This window comes from Tachyglossus aculeatus, chromosome 1 (genome assembly GCF_015852505.1).
Source record: "Tachyglossus aculeatus isolate mTacAcu1 chromosome 1, mTacAcu1.pri, whole genome shotgun sequence".
Lineage (NCBI taxonomy): Eukaryota > Metazoa > Chordata > Mammalia > Monotremata > Tachyglossidae > Tachyglossus > Tachyglossus aculeatus.
This window is the reverse complement of record NC_052066.1, coordinates 128,223,156-128,247,637: the sequence shown is the minus strand read 5'-3', so window position 1 is coordinate 128,247,637 and position 24,482 is coordinate 128,223,156.

The window sequence follows — 24,482 nt, the reverse complement described above, 5'->3', positions numbered from 1 at the left end:
TGGAGCTATTAATGAGTGCTACATAGAGCCACAGCTACGACCCCCTAAGGCAGATAAAGGCAGTCACTTTGTATCGTGAGGAAGCTCACAGAAAGCAAGAAAAAGCAGCAGACAGCAGCAGCACTGAGGCAAGCAGAAAGATGCATTGGCTGAATGGGCTTCCTTGACCAACAGATTGGTTTTGGACTCTTCGTAGCGTGGAGTGAGTGTGTGTGTGTGTCACTCCCTTGCACATTGGAAAAACTAAGTAAAAAACTTTACAGATTAACCTTGGTGATAAGAGGTGGGGTTTGACTTCTACTACGTTTCACTGAGACTCCCGCAGTCTAGGAAGGTTCTGGTTGACATGAGTTGGGGGCTTGCGAGATCACCCTGCTACAGATGAGGTAGTTGAGACACAACAAGTTAAGTGACTTGCCCAAGGTCACACAGTAAAGTGATAGAGATGGGATTAGAGTTCAGGATCTCCTGGCTCCCAGGCCTGTGCTCTCTCCATGAGGCCCTGCTGTCTTCAACTTTCCACTCCTTCATCACTCACCCAACAGCCCTCCTGAGCAACCTCATTACTTCCTCAAGTCAGGAGGGCATGTCATGTTATGCCACCATTGGAGGCTCTACTGATTCCTTCCTTGTCTCCAGCTCTTTCAAGCACATACAAAAAAGGAAATGTTCAGAAATTCTGACCTGAGATCTTTTATAGTTATTTAATCTTCCTTTCTAACCTGAGGATGGAAATTCTGTTACCAAAGAACTTACAAAGAATTATTGTGCAAACAAAGGAGAAGCACAGCAAGACTAGTTAAGAGAACAAAGGCTTGGGAGTAAGAGGAGCTGGTTTCTAAATCCAGCTCTGCCACTAGCCTCCTATGTGACCTGGAGTAAGTCATCAAACTTCTCGTTGTCTCAGTTACCTCATCTGTAAAATGGTCATTAAATTCCTCTTCTCCCTCCACATTACTGGGGGCTATCAGCCCTAAATTAGGCCACCCAGAATCATTTTAGAAGCTTCTGGACCCTAGTTGATCACCACTGGGCCCTTAAGTCCTCCAGTTTTTCCATTCTTGAAATGCAGCCTTAGTGATATCCTATTCAGTACTCCCAAGTCCATATGTTTCCTTGGCATACAGAGCTTTTCCTCCAGGACTTACTGTAGCCTGATGCTAAAATATGAGATCTCAACAGCCCTACTGCTGCCTCCACTTTTTGACTGAAGCCCAGGCATCTCTCCTCAAAGACAAAGAGGTCATGGAGACTCGCCTTCCCCTGCCCAGAACGGATTGGCTGAAAGAAGCTCCTGGAGAAACTGCTCCCTCCCACTCCTGTTACTCCCCACGTCAGTGTGTCTTCCTGGCATCTGAGGCTTCTACTCAAACCACTAGAGACACCAAGATCTGAGTTCTTAACAATACTGGATAGTTTCTCAACCCAGTACCTATCAAACAGAATTACGGCTCAAACTGCTTTTCTCTGGTATAATACTTTCCCATCCCTCAGAGTCATTTGTATTTCCCTGATGGTGTCCCAGCCTAACATTCCTCTGGACCTTCTCCCTCTTTTCTCAGGGCATCCCAGGTTCCAGTCTCACCTTTTTCGAGTTGTTTGGACACAGGTTCTCTTGGTGTTATTTCTTCATTCATTCATTCATTCAATTGTATTTATTGAGCGCTTACTGTGTGCAGAGCACTGGACCAAGCACTTGGGAAGTACAAATAGGCAACATATAGAGATGGTCCCTACCCAACAACGGGCTCAGGAACCTGACTCTTCTGAAATCCTAGCTGCTGAACCCCAAGACTTCAGAACATCCTAACCTTCTCTGAGGATCATCTCTGACTCCTCCTTTTCCCTGTGTCCACCCAGGGTCACAGGCCAAATCTTCCTTCTGTTGCGATCACCCTGGCATATTACTAACAACCGCTCATTTTCATGTTGGCCCAGGGCTTTTTTCTCGAATTACCTGGGCTCCCAACTTCCATCCCAATACTTCTCTGGATTGACTCAGCTAAGTATTACACTTCCCTCAGGGAGGGCACCACAGACTGAATACTCTAGTTTCCTCCTCCCTCTCCTAATTGTGGGGGCCACTGGATTTTGCTATCACACCCTTCTACTTAGACTGATCATGGAAGAGGTACTGTGTCCATCCAACCTAATTATTTTTTATCTTCCCCAGGTCTTAATATAGTGTGTGACACTTAGTAAGTGCTTCACTAACACTGTTACTACTATTGATATTATTATTGATATCTATGAGAAGTAAACTTAATAATAAATTGATAAAAAACAAACTAAAAGTCAATCATCAATAATTCCATAATCAACAATTCAATTAGCACTCACTCAATCGTATTTATTGAGCGCTTACTGTATGCAGAGCAGTCCAATCATGGAAAAAGCTAAACATTAAAAGTGTAGTTGCTAACCCTACTTTCTACTCCCTGATATAAATATCCAACCATAATCTCAGTTCTAATGAGGTTTTTTCAATGATAAAATTGTAAATGAGTTATTTCATTATGGGAAATATTGCTAATTAAAATTTATTGATGCCTAGATTATAGTTTGTTGATTTTAGCTGGTTTATTGCTTCCCACAAGAAATGTACTGAATAGTTTTAAAGATAGGCATCATATATACTTAAAGCATTACTATAGTATAATCTGGTAAATCACATGTTGAGTTATTTCAAATGAATATATTACCTACTTCAAATTCAGTAGCAACTAGATGGGATTTTAAATTCTCTATAATATGATTTATACATAGAACTAGGGATTTTAAAATGCAAAGGAAGTAGCTGGTTTTGTAAGCCATGAGCACAGGAATTTCTTTGCTCGCTTTGAGGTTGGGTCAAAAATCTGTAAATGACCCTGACTGCTCATCAACTGTAGGAGGGTGAAGGGCGAGATGGTAAACAAAGTTTCTATGGAAAACCTTTCTCTTCTTTCTCTTTTCCTGTTGAAAATAATCTCAATCTTTCAGCAGTTCTGCTTATAAAAATCCATCTTTAGAAGGAATGAAGCCTCTCTGCTGCTAAAGAAAGAGGCTGGTTCATTTGAACTCATTTTTAGTAAAAAGCGCTTTTAATAAATCCTCTGAATTCCAAATTATAATATAGATGATTTACTTAAGTTACTAATTTATAAAAGAGCAATCATTTACAAAAAAATTGTACTCTTTTTATTCCCATGTTCATAAGATCAGAAGATATTATATAAATCTTATAGCAGGTTAGTAAAGTTTGACATTTTTGCTCTAAGTGAATTAATATTTAATACAACCTCTCTATGGACATTTTCTGTGCTGATCTACTAGGTATTTTCTCTCTCTAACTTGCATGACCCTTGATGTTTAATGCATTTTCTGATTCTTTCAAAGTAATACTCCCTTAGCTCTGTTCATTTCAATTATTTTGCTATTGGTTTTTCCTTAGTATTCAGCAATGTGCTGAAAGGATTAAAAATATAAACTTTGATCAGTAATTCACAGCCATTCTTTTTTTCACTGAGGTCTGTACTATGGTGAATTAAGCAATCTGTCAGTCAAATTTTTTGCGGGGGATTAGCTCTGCAGAGGTCCTTTAGGAAAGACAAATGCATAGTACTTGGTCTCAAAAACTCTCTGTTTCATAGGTGACACAAGGTAAACATACAATCAGGATATCAATCAAAGAATGAATGGGGAGAAAGGACTGGATTCTGGATTGCGGTGGGAAATTAGAGAGTAAGAAGGGTGAGTTAGGATAAAGTTCCTTAGAGTTGGATCTTGAACTATAGGTTTCAAGAACTGAGAGGTGTGGTATGACAATTAGAGGTGGAAGATCTTTCCACATATGAGAGGGAGCAGGAGCAAGTGTTTGATGGCATAGAGGAGGAGAGGTGAGTACAGGAGGATGAGAAGAAGGGTGGAGTACAAAGGGTTGGCTGAGGTCTAATGGTAGATAAAAGGAAAGAATATAGGTGGGACAGCCAGAAGGCAACTTTGAAACCTTCTGTTAGAAGCTGGTATTTGATCTGGAGTGAGTTGTGAAGCACATGTGGAAGTGATTTAAGTATCAGTGTGCATAATACTTTGGGGGAGAGGCTGGCTTATGGAAGGCCACCACAAATATTCAGGTAATTTGCCCTGGATTTTATCAAATTGCCAATGTGGATGGAAAATTAATGAGTGTATTTGAGTAATTTTGAAATTATCTAAATTGAAATCCTTATAGTCTCTCTCAAATACTCTTCTCAAGCTTACTTTCCCAGTATAGTTGATCACAATTTCATTTCTTAAGCCCACAATCTTGGAATTGGGGGCACAGTGAAACAGGGGGTTTAAGGAGAGGACTAAAAATCTGAAATAGTTTTGAAAAGACAAAGCTCATGGAAGTCAAAAAGGATAGAGTAATATTGTTGTTGGGCAGAGGCAAGGACACACAAAGTTAAAGCAGAGGGGGGATAAGGTTGAGATGGACAAGGTTGGCCTGGTATTTGGATTTCTGCCAGCAGTCCTCTGCAGCTCATGCAGAAGACTGGGAGAGAGCATTCAGTGGAGGTGACCCAGGATTGTGGGTTCATGGTATAAGATCGACAGAAGAATGGGGGAGTGAGGGAATCAAGTATGAAATCTCCCTTCTAGACAATGAATGCTCCTCTAGACTGTAAACTCCTTGTTAGCAAGAAACATGTCTATCAAACTCTGTTGCATTGTACTCGCTCAAGTATTTAGCACAGTACCCTGCATGATCATCATCAATAGTATTTATTGAGCACTTACTGCATGCAGAACACTATACTAAGAAATTGGGAGAGTACTAACCCCGAAAAAAGTCAATAAATATTAATGGTTGATTGAGAAGGCAGTTGTTGAGGAGAAGGGTTTGGGTATCTAGGGAAGAAAGTTTGGGTATGGAAACAAAATGTGGCATAGTGACTTTGGAAAATTGGAGGAGTTCAAAAGATCAGATATCTCTATGGAGGAATACGACAAATTTGTAGGAGAGGGTGGCAAAATAAGGCTTGTCAGAAGGTTCTGGTTGGAGAGTAGAATTTCAGAGTCCCAGTGCTTAAAAAAGAATAACACAGGCATGAGAGTTTATAATTTGGAAGGAGCAACAGTTGTAAATAATATTTACAAATGAGAGGGTTAAATAAATTCAGTGACTGAACATTCAGTTATACAAGTAAAAATAAGTGGTCAGGGATATTATAAATGTGTAAAGACTAAGAACACAAGCTTAGATATCAGAGGACCTGGGTTTGAATTCCAGCTCATACACCTGCCTGCTGTATGACCTTGGTAAAGTCCCTTAATTTCACTCTGCCTCAGTTTTCTCATCCACAAATGGAGAATAAATATGGTCTTCCACACTTTAGACTGGGAACCCTATTTAGGACAGGGACTATGTCCAACTTGATTAATCAAGGAAGACTATCTGGAAGAGGTGAGATTTTACAATGATTTTGAGAGCACTATGGTCTTTACACTAAGCTGGGGAGGACGTTCCAGGCTTATGGGACAAACAACATATTCAAGAGGATGGAGTCAGAAGAGCTGAGGAGCACTGTGCAGCTATGGACATATCACCCCACCTCCTCAAAAATCTCCAGTTTTTGCTTGATAAGGAAGTTGATAGGCAACAACTCCTCACTACTGGCTTCAAAGCTCTCCATCACCTTTCCCTCTCCTATATCACATCCCTTCTCTCCTTCTACATCCCAGCCTGCACACTCCACTCCTCTGGTCCTAGTTTTCTCACTGTGCCATGTTCTCTCCTATCCCGCCATCGACCCTTGGCCCACCCTCCCTTCTCAAATCTGCCAATCACACTTCCTCCCATTCAAAGCCCACTGAAAGCTCACCTTCTCCAAGAGGCTTTTCCAGACTAAGTCGCCCTTTTCCTCAACTCCCCCTTTCTCCCCATTGCCCCCCACTCACTCCCTTTGCTCTACCCCCCTCCCTGCCCCTCAGCACCTGTGCTTATATGTACATATCTATAATTTTATTTATATTAATGCCTGTTTACTTGTTTTGATGTGTATATATCTAAAATTCTACTTATTTATATTAATGCTATTGATGCCTGTTTACTTGCTTTGATGTCTGTCTCCTCCCTTCTAGACTGTAAGCCCGATGTGTGCAGGGATTGTCTCTCTTTATTGCTGAATCGCACTGTCCAAGCACTTAGTACAGTGCTCTGCACACAGTAAGCACTCAATAAATATGATGGAATGAATAAATAGTAATGAATGAATGGATAGAAAGTGAATTTGGGAGGAATGAGAAGAGTGAAATAAAGTGAACAAGGCTGAGTGAAGAGAGATGAGATGTTTAATGGGGAGAATTCAATGGAGAGCTTTGAAGCTGGTCATGAGGAGTTCCTGACATTGAGGGCAATAGGAAGCCATTGGAGAGTTTTGAGGAGATATGTGAGATGCTTCAAGAGATCATCTGTGCAGCAGTTTGAAGTCTAGATTATTGAGGATAAAGGCTGAAGCAGAGAAACCAGTGAGGAGATGGATACAATAGCCTAGCCACAATATTACAACTTTTTGTCCCAAAGTGTGTAGAGAGGATTGAGTAGATACTAGAAATGCTGTGTAGAAAGAACCAGCAGAATTTAGCAAAAGGATGAATTGAGAGTTGAAAGGGAGTGAGAGGATGACACCAAGGTTATGGGCCTCTGCAACAAGAATGATGGTTTTTGTCATCTGGAGAGAAAGTTGGAAGGAATATCTCAAGGAGTTTACAATCAAGTGGAGGAGATAGACACAAATAATTACAGACGGAGGTGGGGAAATGAATGGAAATAGGGTTATGTGTATAAGTGCTTAAACAGTAGAATTTATATGTAAAACAATATGGAAAGAAGTGCTATGGGCTTGTGATTGCAGAAGTTCAGAGGTGATAGTTGAAATGATATGGCCCAGGAAGAAGAAAATTAGTGGGTTAAAAGGTCTCCTTTAACAATGTACTGTTAGGCTGAGAGCTTCAGTTTGTTTATATCAGTTTTATTAAGCACTTACTATGTGTTCTTAGAACTGGGGTAGATACAAGTTAACTAAGTCAGCACAGTCCCTGTCCTACATGGCTTGCAGTTGAAGTCAACTTCATAGCTTGCTTCTGCCTGCACTCAGGATCTTGCTTCATCCCTAGGTTCAGGGCTAGGCAGACAAAAGTGGTCAGAGGCAGGTGGATGAATAGAGTGGACTGAGAAGGAACTCAGGCAGAGCTAATGTGAGCACCTATGCATAATTTCTACATGGTGTGGGAGCTGAACAACCATAGCACTGTCTCATATCCCAGTTGGCTGAGGCAGAGGAATACCTTTAGAGTGTAGCAGAATCAAGAAACAACTGAATAAAATACGTATATCAGCTATTCATAGCTACATAGCTATATAGATTTATTTTCATCGTAGAGCAAAATTACTGTCTCATCTGGAAAGGTACTCTGTCTCTGTATCTAAAGAGACTGTGAAATGATAAATCATGCAACATGAATATCTGCAGACACAGTAGAATAAAAATTACCAAACTAGAGACCAGCTCTTAGCAACATCAACTAGCAAATCATCCACCTCGGCTGCAGCGGAAAGGACATCATTTCAAGCTACATTGAATACTGCATGCTATAACACAACCCATTTTGAAAGATAATTAGATGCACAATTTCCTATACAGACTGCACGCGAAGCCAATCAAACTAAATCTGTCATTCCACTGGCACATTTTTGCTATCCTTAATGTCAATTTGTTATCACTTTTTTCCACCCACTGCGTTGTTATTTTCATGAAGACTGCCACTGGGTCTTGAAGTATTTTCTTCACAAATCCAAATATCTTAATGACAGCTTTTACCTCCCATTTATACAGCAGATTACATTACATTGTAGGAATGTACTATAACTGGCATTCAAATGTATAAATAAGCTTGGGCCCATTACAGCGAAGGTTATTTTTCATCAGCATCTTTCATCGTTCTCCATCCCTCCAATATCCACATAAATGTTCCTAATGACCTTCTGCTGCCTGCTTCCTATGACTCCTCAACTCAACTGGTCTACCCCAACTCACCCACTCACCAGCTTGGACATTCATTCATTCAGTCATATACATTCATTCATTCAGTCATATTTATTAAGTGCTTACTGTGTGCAGATCACTGTACTAAGCGCTTGGTACATACACTCAAATTCTTTATCCCTAGTCACTATACAATCTCTACCCTGGCTAGCTCTGAAATCCCTCTCTAAAACCACGACCTCTTCACCTGGGTTCCCTCCCACACACTTCCTCCTAACAAATCTATCCTATTCCCTCACAGAGATCTCCAATCCTTTGATCCACATCAATTTTCTTGTGTCATCAGACCCCATTTAGACTCCATACCCAAATATCTTCCTTTAATGACCAAATTGATGTCCACTGCCTCTCTGTAGTGAAATTGCTCTCCTATCCCTTTGAGGATTTTGAGCCACTAACCTATAGCCCTGGATCACCACCATGGTACACTGGTACACTCTCCCCCTTTTAGAATCTCCCCCTTTTAGATCTCCCCCTTTTAGACTGTGAACCCACTGTTGGGTAGGGACTGTCTCTATGTGATGCCAATTTGTACTTCCCAAGCACTTAGTACAGTGCTCTGCACATAGTAAGCGCTCAATAAATACGATTGATTGATTGATTGATTATGTTCACTACTGTGCACATGCTGTGAATGGCTGCTGGCAGAAATCCAGATATTTATCCATCTCAACTTCAACTTTGCCTGCTTTAGCTCCGCCTTCACATCCACCTGGCAACATTATTCCACCTCCTTACTGACTCCCATGCCTAGTGCTCTCATCAATTATTTCAGATATTTAATTTAATTTGCTTCTCAAACCCCCTTATCCACCCTAATATCCCTACCTTTGTCCCTACTGACCCAGCTAAGTAATTTATTGATAAAATTGAAATGATCAGGAGTGATTTCCCCAAAATCTCCCCTGCTCCTCTCCAGTCCCTCCCTCCTCCTGCTCCCTTTTCAACTATCCCATCTTTCCCAGCAGTATCTCAAGAGGAGAACTCCTGTCTTTTTCTCAAAATCCACCTCATCCTCATTCCTTCACTCTTTCCCTTTCCTTCTTCACTCCCTGCCATCTTTAGCTGTTCATCTTCCCTCCTGCTTTCAAACATGCTCATGTATCATCATCATCATCATCAATCATATTTATTGAGCGCTTACTGTGTGCAGAGCACTGTACTAAGCTCTTGGGAAGTACAAGTTGGCAACATATAGAGACAGTCCCTACCCAACAGTGGGCTCACATTCTAAAAGGGGGAGACAGAGAACAAAACCAAACATACTAACAAAATAAAATAAATAGAATAGATATGTACAAGTAAAATAAATAAATAAATAAATAGAGTAATGAATATGTACAAACATATATACGTATATACAGGTGTTGTGGGGAAGGGAAGGAGGTAAGATGAGGGCGATGGAGAGGGGGACGAGGGGAAGAGGAAGGAAGGGCTCAGTCTGGGAAGGCCTCCTGGAGGAGGTGAGCTCTCAGTAGGGCCTTAAACGGAGGAAGAGAGCTAGCTTGGTGGATGGGCAGAGGGAGGGCATTCCAGGCCCGGGGGATGCCGTGGGCTGGGGGTCGATGGCGGGACAGGCGAGAACGAGGTTCGGTGAGGAGATTAGCAGCAGAGGAGCGAAGGATGTGGGGTGGGCTGTAGAAGGAGAGAAGGGAGGTGAGGTAGGAGGGGGCGAGGTGATGGACAGCCTTGAAACCCAGGTTGAGGAGTTTCTGCCTGATGCGCAGATTGATTGGTAGCCACTGGAGATTTTTGAGGAGGGGAGTAACATGCCCATAGCGTTTCTGGACAAAGAAAATCTGGACAGCAGCATGAAGTATGGACCTATCCTGACAAAACTCTCTCAACTTTAGGGCTTCCTCCCATTATTGCTCCATCTCTCTACAAGCATTCCTCCACAAACTTCTCGAGCAAGATATCTACACCCACTGCCTCTACTTTCTCTTCTTCAATTCTCTCCTTACCCTCTCCAATCTGGCTTCTATCCACTTCACTCCACCCTCTAAGAGAACAAAAATAATTTCCTTCTTGACAAATACAGTAGTCTCTACTCCATTATAAAATTCCTTGACCTCTCAGTTGCCTTCATTCAGTCATATTTATTTAGCTCTTACTGTGTGCAGGGCACTGTATTAAGAAAGTACAATACAGCAATATAGAGAGACAATACCTGCCCACAATGGGCTTACAGTCTACAAGCCTCAATACTGTCAACCATCCCATTCTCCCAGAAACATTATCTAACCTTGGCTTCACTGAAGCTGTCCAGATCTTTCTCCGTCTCTGCAGTCTCACATTTCCTCCTGCCTTCAGGATATCTCTACTTGGATGACCAGATGACTTCTCAAACTTAACATGTCCAAAACAGAATTCCTTGTCTTTGTGCTCAAACCCTGTCCTTCCCCTGACATTTCCATCAATGTAAACAGCTCTACCATCCTCCCTGTCTCAAAAGCCTCTATCTGGGCAATATCCTCAACTTACCTCTCTTAATCAACCCATATATTCAATATGTCACCAAGTTCCATTAGTTCAATCTTCACAACATCACTAAAATCCACCGTTTCTTCTCCACACTAACTGCTACCACATTGATTGTATCCATTTATATCCAGCCTTGACAACTGCATCAGTCTTCTTTTAGCTCTAACTACTGTCTCTCCCCACATCACTCTGCAGTCCAGATCATTTTTCTAAAAAAAATAAATTCAGTCCATATTCCACAGTCCTCAAGAACCTCCACATCAAACGTGTCTGCTGTATAACACTGGGCAAGTCACTTCACTTCTCTAGGCCTCAGTTACCTCATCTGTAAAATGGGTATTGAGACTGGGAGCCCCATGTTGAACAGGAACTGTGTCCAACCCTATTTGCTTGTATCCACCCCAGTGCTTAATACAGTACTTGGCACATAGTAAGTGCTTAACAAATACCAAAATCATTGTTGTTGTTATCAAACAGAAGCTCCTTAGTATTCACTTTAAAACCCTCAATCAACTTGTCCCCTCCTCTTACATCATTGATTTTCTACTGCAAACCAGCGCGCAGGCTTTGCTCTTCTATTGCCAACAAACCTACTGTTCTCCATTCTCATCTATCTCACTGCCAATCCCTCACCCTCACCTGCCTCTGTCCTGGAACTCTCTCCCGCTTCAAAACCTTGGCAAAATCACATCTCTTCTAAGAAGCACTCCTTGACTATGATCTCATTCCTGCTAATCCATCTCCCTTTCTGTGCTCCCCCTGTACTTAGTTTGTATGCTTTAATCACTGACTCTCAGCCCCATAGAACATATGTACATATCTGTAATTTATTTTGATATATCTTGCCTCTAATCTGTAAACCCCTTGAGGATAGTGAATGGGTTTATCAACTCTGTAATATTGTACTTTTCCAAGCTCTTAGAACAGTGTTCTGCACACAGTAAGTGCTCAATAAATAAAATTGATAGATTTATAAGGTAAATTTATAAGGTTTTCTTTTAAACAAACTTTTCATCATGGAAAAAAGTCAATTTTCCTATAGAGCTGAGTAATACCTTGAATTTAATTCATGAGCTGATTTTAAAGCTGCTCAACAAACCTTATCTTCTAAGTATACTATTTAATCAGGCACTGCTATAAAGAGATTTCCAAATACATTTTTTTGGGGGGTTATGCCTTCAGCTTGTTTTCTTCTAAAGTAGTCATTCATGGCACACTTCTCAGAGACACATTCCACTCAAGTATATGAACATTACTTTTGGTTTTTATTACTAAAGAAATATGATTCCAAATTCCTAATCCAGAAAGAAATCCAATGAAAGAAAATGCAGTGATTACATTTTTTCTCCTCTTTTATTTCTCCTTGAGGCCATTTATTTACCAGTATGAAGCAAACATAGGCACAAACAATTTAAAGATCATGTGAGATTAATTCTCCCAATGTGACCAATTCCCTAACTGACAAAACCTGCTTGTTGTCCCTGCTTTTTATCTTTGTAATTCATGTCATGTTGCAATCAGGATAGTTTTAGTGCAGTAGGAAAAAAAAATCCACTTCCACTTAAATGGGAGGATGTTCAATTTCCATTATAAAATATGTTTAAAAACAATCATTCATCTGACTCTTGTATTCTCTTTATAATGCTTTTATATTCCATGAATTAACAGCATAAAATATTGGGCCACTGGTTATGGTTTCTTATTAGTTCCTGGACAGAGCAGAGGATCTTTATTTTTACATTGCTTACTTACAGCTTTCCCCATAGGATTTTCTCCAAATAGTAACTTATTGCATTACACTTCTTCTATAGCTTTGCTTTTGAGGGGTCTTTAGTGGAAGAGATCACTAAAATATCCAAGGAATAACCATGAATAGAGTAATTTTAGTGACTCAGCTGTAGATCTTGAGCTTTCAGATAAGGTTGGAAGTGCACTGAACTCTCCTATAAGAGAAGTTCACAACCTAGATGAAACCCACATTAAGAGTAACTCACTGTACATCACACACAGGATGACCGGTTTTGCCCATGTGAGAACCACCATTTCTTCCAACATCTAATTGTGATCTACCCAGGTACACATAAATTGTTGGAAAAATGGGATGACTTGTGTATCCTTTCCCCGCACTTGGTACAATGCTCTGCACAGTGTAGGAAATTAAGCAATATCATTATTACTACTAATGTAATACATTGTATCCAAAATGCACTGTGAAAACCGTGTTATAACAATATAACAGGAAATGTGTATACCAGCTCTTTTTTAGCATACTCTCCCAAGTGCCTGTGTACAGTGTTCTGTACACAGTAGGCAATCAATAAATATGATGGATTGATTGACTGGTTAAGTGTTTACTATGTGCCAGGCACTGTACTAAGTGCTGAGATATATGCAAGATGATCATGTTGGACACAGTCCCTGTCTCATATGGGGCACCCAGTCTAAGGGGGAGAGAGAACAAGCTTTTTTAACCTGTTTTACAGATGACAAAATTGAACCACAGATAAATTAAGTGACTTGTTCCAAGTCATCCAGTGGACAAGTAGTAGAACCAGGATTAGGATTTAGTTCATTCCACTAGAGCACACTGTTATGGAAAAACTAAGGCTACTTCTTCATTTCCTCTACCATTATATTATCCTGAAAATCTTCATGGTTTGCTTATCTGTATTTGGCTTCTGACACAGATCATCTACTAATGAAGCTAAAATTTGGTTAGCTTATAATTAGTCATTTATAATTTGAAAGAAAATTTGCAGTAACATGATCCTGCCAATTCTATTCCTATTCTTGTTTATCCAGCAAAATAAGTGGGACATCTTGAGAATATGAGGAATTAACTGTTTGGATAACAAAATATACTTTAAAAACCCATGAGACATATTCATGGATTTGGGTGTAGGATCTCATTTTTATGCCTGAGGCACTTTCACATATACATAAAAACTGCCAATATGGCACCTCCACCAAGTGTGAAAGTCATTAAAAATACATCAGGTTGTCAGAAATGCATTTTACATTTTAAAGTGAGGGAAACAGAGAAGAGGTGTGACTTCAGCAGCTACTAGTTGAATTCAGCTTTCCTTGTGCCCAGTGTTTTAGAGGTAAAATGCTTCATTTTTAAGTTTCTAATCTTAAAAATGAGATGCTGTTTTTAGAATGGTGTTGCAAATTTGGGCTACATCTTCATTCTTTCAGTTTCAGAGAGTTTATTTTATAACTTTAAAGTGATTACCTTAACTTTAAAGTGATTACCTTCCAGTGATTGACTGCACTTCAGTTTCACATGCTTTTTACAACTTTCTCCAAAACTTATCTTGATAAGATTAATACTGATGACTCCTACAGAAATGTCTTCTAAAATAGATATCTTTATAACACATTTCTACCATAAATATAACTGCAGGAGCTCACGATTCCCTTAATTTCACATCTCCAAAATCTATCTGACCACAATATCCTCATCTGCCTCCCATCCCACATTTACACTCCCTGCAAATCTGTCCTTTCTCCCCACAGAGGCATCCAATCTTTTGACCCACTCCAAGATACAAGGCCATTTCCTTTTACATTCACCAGTTCACCCATCAACATCTATCTATCCTCCCCAAAATTTTACTATTGTGCAAGTAATACTGTGGAAGCTTTACTCTCTGCCTTTCAAATTTAACACTTTAGCACATTAATCACAGTCACCTCATAATTGATTATTTTCAGTAGTGAGGTTTAGAACTGAGAAATGAGATATAAATGTGTGTTACATGAATTCAGTATGGTTATAGTCATCATTTCTACAAAAAAATACTTCTAGTGTAGTCAAGAATATCCCTCTTTCCTCACGCAGGCTATTTCAGGCCAAGTGATAGCTTTAGACCTAAAAAAAAGGACCTCAGAACACTTCCTATGGATCAGAACAAACCCTCCAAAAACCTTTGAGCAACTCCACAGTAAAAACCCATTTGTTAATGGTAATTATGCTATTTATTATCAATCAATGGTACTTATTGAGCACTTACTATGTGCAGAGCACTGTACTAAGCATTTGGAAGAATCCTATACAATAAAGCTGGTAGTCCTGTTCCCTGCCTACAAGGAGCTTGCAGTCAGGAGGAGGATACAGATTTCAATATTTAATAAATTTCATAAATGTAACGTAAGTGCTTTATGCTGAAGGAATAGTGAATAGCATGTGTTAAATGGGAATATATCTAACTGCAAAGGAGGTAATTGGGAGAACTCTTCCTACATGGGTTGCTATCCTTGCCTCTCAATGCTGGGCAGGTTTACTTAGCAGTGATTGTCTGTTATGTGAATCTTTCCTCAGTCTTGGCTCTCCTCTGTTCCTCACTTCCCAAGGAATGTGTCTTCCTATTCACAGCTCCTTCGAATTCTAGACTCTGGGGAACAACCACCTGAAGTCTTGTCTGTGCTTCTCAAGGGATTCGGCTTCTTCAGAAAGTTCCTGCTTTGGACTTGATCCCCTGCTTCTGTTTTTGGCCGCATTTCCTGTTCTCTGAACTCTACAGCCCCAGGTCCCCCCATAGCTTCAGTTCTCATTGTAGCAGGGAGATCATGGCTGGCTTGGAAACCGGAGTTTCCAGCAAAACTATGTGCCCAAGAGTCTCCAGCATCACATCCTTGTACAGTTCCTGTTGGATGAGGTCGAGTTGCCTGCACTCGCCTGGCTCTGGTCCATGTCCATGGCCTCAAACATCGCTGACAACCTGATCACCTTGTATCCTCCCCATTGCTTAAAACAGTGCTTGGCACATAGTAAGTGTTTAACAAATGCCATCATCATTATCACCTGATCAGCCTTTTTGTACTCTAAGTCCCTGGGGTTCCTCAATGCTGTGGCCATTGCCTGCATTCCAGGAATGATCTGAATCAAACCCAAGCATCCCCTTGAATCATTGTCACATCTGGGGAGCATTCATCTTTCAACCCAAACCCTGTCCTTCCTGAGACTTTCCCAATATTGTAACAACGGCACTATCCTCACTGTTTCACGTGACCATAACCTTGGCATTATTTTTGACTCATCTCTCTCATTCAACCCACCAAATCCTGTTGGTTCAACTTTTACAAGTTTAGAATTCAACCCTTCCTCTCCATTAAGACTACTTGCTACCTCACTGATCCAAGCATTTAACATATTCTACCCTGACTGTTGCATCAGTCTCCTTGCTGACCGGCCTGACAACTGTTTCTCCCATCTCCACTCCTTACATCACTCTGCTGCAATGACCATTTGTTTCTGAAAGGATGTTCAGTCCATATCTCCCCACTCAATGGTTGCCCACTCACTTTTGTATGAAACAAAGTCCTTACCATCTAGTTTAAGGCTATCAATAAGCTCTCTTCCTTCTACCTTATCTTAACCATCTCCTACTACAGACAACCTGCACATTTCACTCCTCTAACACCAACCCATTCACTGTACCCTGATCTCAATTGTCTCACTACCAGCACTCATATATGTCTCCCTTGGCCTAAAACACTCTTCCTCTCCAGTGATGCCTGACATACACCTCCTTCTCCACTTTGATAACCCTACTAAAACCACACTTCCTTCAAAATGTCTTCCCTAAACCCTTATTTGTCCTATTCACTCATACAGTTAGATTTGAACCCTTTAAGCACTGGATATTCACCTATTCACCCAACTCCCAGCTTCAGCATTTTTGCACTTGTTCATTTCCCCTTTCTTCAATTTATTTCAGTGTCTGTATCCTCTTCTAGACTGTAAACTCCTTGTGGGAAGGAATCATGAATACTAACTCTACTGTGTTATACTCTTCCATGTGCCCAATACACTATGAGTGATCAGTCAATATCATTGATTGGTTTAGAAGCAAATAGAAGCAGCATGGCTTAATGGAGAGAGCATGGACCTGAGCATCAGAAGGACCTAGGTTCTAATCTCTGCTTCGCCACGTGTCTGCTGTGTGACCTTGGGCAAGTCAAGTCACTTCTCTGTGCCTAAGTTACCTCATCAGTAAAATGGGGATTAAGAGTGCAGGACAGAGACTGTGTCCAACTTGATTAACATGTATCTACCCCAGTGCTTAGAACAGTGCTTGGCTGTGCTAAACAAGTATCACAATAATAATACATTATTATTATTATTATTATATTGATTGGATAACAGGTCATGAAGACAGTGGCAAGAGACACTACTGACTACAGTCACAGCCTATAATACCACCAAGTCCTGCTTTTTGGGTATGCGGTTGTATTATGAGTTATGTTTTTCCATAGAATAACATGTCATAATTTAGGATCCACTCTAGGACCATTGGGGAAATAATACAGAATCACTCAATTACTTACTGACTAATATTTATTGACTGCTTACTGTATGCAGAGCACTGTATATAACTTGGGGAGAGTCACATATATGTTATATATTTTAATGATAAACATCACAAAACATTTTAAATCTTTATTAAAGTAATCTGAGGCATAACATCACAATATTACATAAAGGGAATCTTTGCAGGTAGCTGTAGATCCAGCTACCTAGGTACTTAAACTCTTTTGTGCAACTTTTGAACTATTATCTCTTATAAGGGCTTAAATCATTCCATCAATGGCATTTATTGAAAGCTTGTTTTTTTATGATATTTGTTAAGAACTTACTATGTGCCAGGCACTGAACTAAATACTGGGATAGATACAAGCTAATCAAGTTGGACACAATCTATTTCCCACATAAGGCTCACAGTCTTAATCCCCATTTTACAGATGAGGTTAACTGAGGCTCATAGAAATTAAGTGATTTACCCAAGGTTACACAGAAGACACATGACAGACTCAGATGAGAATCCATGTCCTTCTGATTCTGAGATGCAGGCTCTATCCACAAAGTCACACTTGTTCTCATGCTGCTTACTGTGTGCAGAGCACTTTACCAGGTGCTTACCTACTTAGCTATGCATTTGTCATTTTGAAAATTGATGCAAGACGTTTTAATCCTCAAATTTTAAGTGATAGTGGACAAATTATGACTTGTTTATCTGGTTCAGAAATATACAATTAAACACTGGAATTTTGAATGGTAATGAAGTCCTCATAAAATGACAATTCCTCTGAATTAGGATTTTCCAACATCCATTTTTAATGTAATTTTCTCCCCAGTTCAAAAATATCCTTGACTTTCTAGACTGTAAACTCCTTCTCTTGAATGTAAGATCCCTGTAAGCAGGGAACGTTTACCAACTCTGCTGTAGTCTCTCAAGTGCTTAATACAGTGCTCTGTACACAGTAAATGCTCAGTACCATTAATTGATTCATTGAATTCATTCATTCATTCATTCATTCAATCGTATTTATTGAGCTCTTACTGTGTGCAGAGCACTGTACTAAGCACTTGGGAAGTAAAAGTTGGCAACATATAGAGACGGTCCCTACCCACAATGGGCTCACAGTCTAGAAGGGGGAGACAGACAACAAAACAAAACATGTAGACAAGTGTCAAAGTCATCAGAACAAATAGAATTAAAGTGAAATGCACATCATTAACATTAATGTTAAGGGCTCTTTTAAAATCCTTGAAAATCTGAACCCAGTTGGGCAGATCTTCCTTAGTTGTGGATTGCTTACCCCAAAGGAACTTCAATTGGACACTATTATTAACTTATTAAGTTATCAAGCAATGCAGGTTGTATCACTGGGGGGTGATAGTCTGGAATTATGCCTGCATTTGTATTTTGAAATTGTCCTCTTCTCCCAATACATAAAAATCTAAAGGTGAATTGAATGTTCAGATCTTGAATGGGATGTCACAGTTCTTGCCTCTATTTTGTTTTCATATAATTTAATCCGGTTATTTAACTACAACATTTACTGCCAATGGACACTGAGTATTCAGCCAAAAGATGTGGAGAAAATGTAAAATAATTGGTCATTAGCATAATATTCAGGGACCATTTACATTGCAGCTATTTTACAGTTCTCTAGTGCACTGCATATAAAAAAATAACAGCATCTTTTAGTTGAATTTTCACAGGAAATCAACTATTTCCAAATGTTGTAACATTCTTCTGAATTCAGTTGAGATTTTTACATTCTTTATTTAATATGTTAATCTGGAATGTGAACAATTGGTAGGATGGAGGTATTTTTGGTGTAGTGAAGTTACTTGAATTGTTTGGGTGCTTTACTGAATCACTGAAACACAAAAAGATTTATGTTTTATTGGAGCTGGGTGTTACCAAAATATTTATTGCACACTATTTTCTTAAAGTTTCCGTTTTACAAGTTTTTGCATATTTGACATTCAAGTAAATTTCTTGATGCATTGCTTAGCTACACACATTTTAAGCAACACCCAGGCTTGCAAATCCACTGCATTGAGATACAAATGTATATTATTCAAAACACATTTTCTTTTGACTAGTATTTTTTAAAATGAATATGATACTTTAAATTGATGTGTCCTTTCTTAATATATCAAAGGTGTTATTAAATAAATGCATTTATTCCCAGGCATATCTAATCATCTTGAAGTCTTCTACATGCAGTCACATTAGGAGGGAAATACTTTCATTCTTTTTCCCCTTTGTTTTAGTAAAAATAGATGGCTTTAATTCATTCTGACAACTGGGTATTATGAGAATGGGTCACAACCATTATTCACCCTTAACCATTGTGCTTAAGAGCCAGAAATAAGCAATAAGGTTCATAGATCAACCTTTTCAGAGTTCCTAAGGAGAATATATTTTCTCTTTATTATGTTTCCTTCCTTGTCAGTCGTACCTTACATCCATACTGATGAACAATGCAGCATACGGCATTTTAAAATTTAAATGTTTAAAGAATTTTGTAAGGTGAGATATTGTCTTTGCATATTATTTTTATCCTAGGCAGTACTTATGGGACCCATGCTGCCATAAATCAATCCTTTCTAAATATTAAGAGTTCAAAGTTTCATTCATTTCAATAAATTACCAAATTCAGTGACTCCTTAAATGACAGAGGCTAGCTGCTTTGCGAGCCAGGTCTGCAGAGCAAGAACAGCAACTGTTCTGGGCACAGCGGGAGAGGTATTCAGAGAGAAAGTCACTGTATGAGAGCTTGTGGGACAGGGCAGATTGGTTTATGAGGCACTCATCTCTGAGGGAGAGATATTGGGTGGGAGGTGGTGGGTAAGTAAATCTGTCTTCTCGGACTCTTTGCCAAGCAGGACATACAAAGTCATGGAGAAACAGGGTTTCTGACATTCTTCCTCACAAATGTGGCATTATACTCTGGCTTGGGTCACCATTTTCTGTCGCAAATTCAGGAATTTTTGATAATCAACATTTTTGCTGGTATAATAAAGAAAATGTTCCACTTCCAAATGCCTGTTGCTAGACTTTGATCTCCTATCTAGACTGTGAGCTCCTTGTCGGCAGAGGTCATATCTCCCGCCTCTGTTATCTTGTACTCTCCCAAGCACTGAGTACGGTACTAAGAAAAGTAAGTACTGTTAAGAAATTGATTCCCTATAAGTTCTTAATTATGCTTAATTTTTGGGTGAGGTTTCACACAATTGCTTAGGCACACAATCCATTATCTGATTTTCCCAAGTTAAACAATTCAAACAGTAACAGAGAAAACGTTAGCGGGCTGTTTATGCTTTGCCAGTATTTACAGTTTTTTAAAAAATCCCTGTCTATTCTGAAGTTATCTTTCTAAAGCAATTGATGAAAGAGAAGACAGGTTGGGTAAGGGGAAGGAAATGAAGAGGTAGTCAAAAGTAAGATGAAACATCCTGGAAGGAGAAAATTAGGTTCGAATACATTTGGGAACAGAGGATGGGTGCAAGGAAGAATGTGTTGGGTCAAGTTGAAAGGGGTGGAGAGAAAATTGGTCTGAGGTAGGAGCCCCAAGGAATGAGAAAATAGATGGCAGAAATAGGAGAACAGATGGAGCCAGTTGGCAGCAATAGTGCTCCCATGACTCCTCCACTCCTGATTAAGCCTCAGGGTAGCATGGAGTCTATTGAATTCTAAGCATTCCTACTAATGAATCTAATCCTACTCATCCTGTTCTTCTGTTCCCAGAAAGCTTTTTCATATTTCTGGCTGATGTAAAAACAATGAACACTGGAGATCAAGAAACCTCTAAATAATAAAGTCAATAAAACTTTAAGGACTCTGAAAAATACTCTGTGAATAAATAGCTATTAAAAATCACAAGTCATTGATCATCCCTGGAACAATGAACTTGGCCTCTAGCAGTAGGACACAAGAAGTCTGGATCACGCGACCATGACTTAATTGTTCTGCAAGCCAAAGGAGCTGCAGAAAACATTGCAAGAAGTTATTAAGAACCTCAGAGTAATAAAACTAGAAGTGTTCTATTCTGTATTAATCAACAGCAGAACTCTGCCTTAAAGTTTTACACAAGTTGTCAAGGTTGCTTTCAGTAACAAGGAAGCTGGCATAACCAATTTGCATTGTTCAAGTTTCTTTCAAATGTGCAGATGTTCTGTCATCTACAGCAGTATGATGGTGCTACATTTAATCTGCCCAAATTAAATTGAAAAAATTGGGATACATATTTATTCATCCAATCATATTTATTGAGCACTTACTGAATGCAGAGCACTGCTAAGTTCTTGGGAGAGTACAACAATGAATATTTTCCCTGCCCACAAACAGTTTATAGTTCAGAAATTATTGAATGTATATCCTAGGTATTTCAATTTAATTTGGGCTGGTTAAATGACAGTCTTAAAATTAGGTGGTATGACTGTTTGGGGAGAGCATTCAGAAAGCATGCATGATAAGATATTGCAAAGGAAAAAGTCATAAGAAAAGTCACAAGCAAGGAGATTCAAAATTTAATTGGTGTCAGATATTTAAATCCTTTTTCTATTTGAATGTCATATTACCAGTCCATATAAACTATTACCACATTAATCCAAGCACTTACCTATCCAAATTGATTACTGAATCAGCTTAATTTCTGACCCCTTGCCTTCTATCTCTCCCCACTCCAGTCCATACTTCACTCTCTTCCCAGATCATTTTTCTACAAAAATGTTCAATCCTCAAGAACCTCCAGTGGTTGCCCATCCACCTATGTATCAAACTGAAACTCCTTACCATTGGCTTTGAAGCACTAAATCACCTTGCCCCTCCAACCTAACCTCGCTGCTCTCTGACTATAACTCAGCCCAAACCCTTCACTCCTCTAATGTCAACCTACTCACTGCATCTTGATCTTGCCGCCCACCTGTTGCCCATGCCCTGCCTCAGGCCAGGAATGTCCTTCCTCTTCATATTCAATTCTCCAGTTCATGTCTACTTCTCTCCTTTAGCCCCTCCTATCTGGCTTCCATCACCTTTCCTCCACAGAAACCACTCTTTCCAGTCACAAATTATATCCTTCTTGCCGGAACCAATGGCCTTTATTCCATCCTAATCCTCCTTAACCTCTCAGCTGCCTTTGACCTATTGATCATCCCCTACTCCTGGAAACATTATCCAACGTAGGATTCACTGACATTGTCCTCTCCTGGTTATCCTTTTACCTCTCTGGCTGCTCATTCTCAGTCTCTTTTGTGGGCTCATTTTCTGCCTCCCAACCCCAAACTTTGGGTGTCCTTCCAAGTTCAGTTCTGGGTCCCCTTCTAATTTCCATCTACACCCACTCCCTTGGAGAACTCATTTGCTCACATGGCTTCAACTGCCACTGCTATGCAGCTGATACCCAAATCTAAATCTCCATTCCCCCTCTGCACTCTTGCATTTCCTCCTGACTTCAAGACATCTCTTCTTGGATGTCCTCCTGTCACCTCAAACATAACATGTCTATAGATGAATTTCTTATCTTCCCACCCAGACCCTGTTCTCCCCATGACTTTCCCATCACTGTAGATATCACCACCATCCTCCCTTTCTCACAAGCCCATAATCTTGGCATTATCCTTGACTCCCCTCTGCTACTATGTTAATCCAATCACTTATTCTAGACCACGTTGAATACTGTATCAGCCTCCTTCCTCATGTCTCTCTCCACCCTAGTCCACACTTCACTCTGCTGCCTGGATCATTTTTCTACAAAAAAACTTTCTGGCCATGTTTCCCCATTCCCCAAGACATTCAAGTAGTTGTCAAGTGGTTGTCAATCAAACAGAAACAGAGTTGTCCATCAAACCTCTGCATCAAAGAGAAACTCTTCATCATTGGCTTTAAAGCACTCAATTACCTTGCCTCCTATTACCTCACTTCGTTGCTCTGCTACAATAACCCAGCCCACAAACTTCACTCCTCTAACGCAAACCTGTACCTCCATTTCATCTGTCTCGCTGCCGACTTCTAGTGCACATCCTGCCTCTGGCCTGGAGCACTCTCTCTCCTCATATCTGACAGACAATTACTCCCCCCACATTCAAAGCCTTATTGAAGGCACATTTCCTCCAAGAGGTCTTCCCTGACTAAGCCCTCTTTTCCTTTCCATGTAACGCCACGCTCTTCCCAGCCTCCCTCTTGGTTTCCAAGGACTTTCTGAAGCGCTTCCTACGTGCCAGGCACTGTACTAGGCACTGGGGTGGCTCTCAACTCCCAGCTCATCCCATCCCAGGAGGCCTTCCCAAACTGAGCCCCCTCCTTCCTCTCTCCCTCCTCCCCCTCCCCATCCCCCCGCCTTACCTCCTTCCCCTCCCCACAGCACCTGTGTATATGTATATATGTTTGTACATATTTATCACTCTATTTTATTTGTATATATTCTATTTTATTTTGTTAATATGTTCTGTTTTGTTGTCTGTCTCCCCCTTCTAGACTGTGAGCCCGCTGTTGGGTATGGACCATCTCTATCTGTTGCCAACTTGTACTTCCCAAGCGCTTAGTACAGTGCTCTACACACAGTAAGCACTCAATAAATATGGTTGAATGAATGAATATTTATTACTCTATTTTACTTGAAAAATTTACCATTCTATTTATTGTATTTTGTTAATATGGTTTGTTTTGTTGTCTGTCCCCCCTTTCTAGACTGTGAGTCTGCTGTTGGGTAGGGACCATCTCTTTATGTTGCCAACTTGGACTTCCCAAGCACTTAGTACAGTGCTCTGCACACAGTAAGCTCTCAATAAATATGACTGACCGACTATTGACTGACAGACAATTACTCTCCCCACCTTCAAAGCCTTATTGAAAGCACACCACTTTTTTATGGTATTCGTTAAGTGTTTCCTAATACCAGTCACTGCTTTATTTCATTTATGTATTAATGTCTATCTCTACGTCTAGACTGTAAGCTCAAGGTTGGCATGGAATCTGTCTGTTATATTGTTGTGCTCTACTCTCCCAAGTGCTTAGTACAGTGTCTCAGACACAATAAGTGCCCAATAAATATGATTGATTTATTGATTCTAAGCACTGCAGTGGAAACAAGGTAATCAGGTTGCACACAGTACTTGTCCCATATTGGGCTCGCAGTCTTAACCTCCACTTTACAGATGAAATACCTTAAGCCCAGAGAAGAGAAGTGACTTGCCCAAGGTCACACAGCACACAAGTGGCAGAGCTGGGATTAGAACCCAGATCCTTCTGATTCCCAGGCCCATGCTCTATCCACTAGGCTGGCTGCTTCATGACCTACAATCCATACATAACCTTCAGAGGCCTTCCTTGTCTAAGTCCTCATTTCTTCTTCTCCCACTGTCTTCTGAAGTTGAATTTGTTCCCTTTATTCATCCCTCCCTCAGTCCCACAACATTTATGCACATATCCATAATGTATTTATTTATATTAATGTCTATCTCCCCCTCTAGACTGTAAGCTCATTGAGGGCAGAGAATATGTTTACTAACAGAGGTATATTTAAAAATTGTGCTCTCCTAAGTACTTAATACAGTGCTGTGCACCCAGTAAGTGATCAATAAATGATTACCAAGAGACACAGGTGACAAAGAGGGCTTTAGATTAGAGA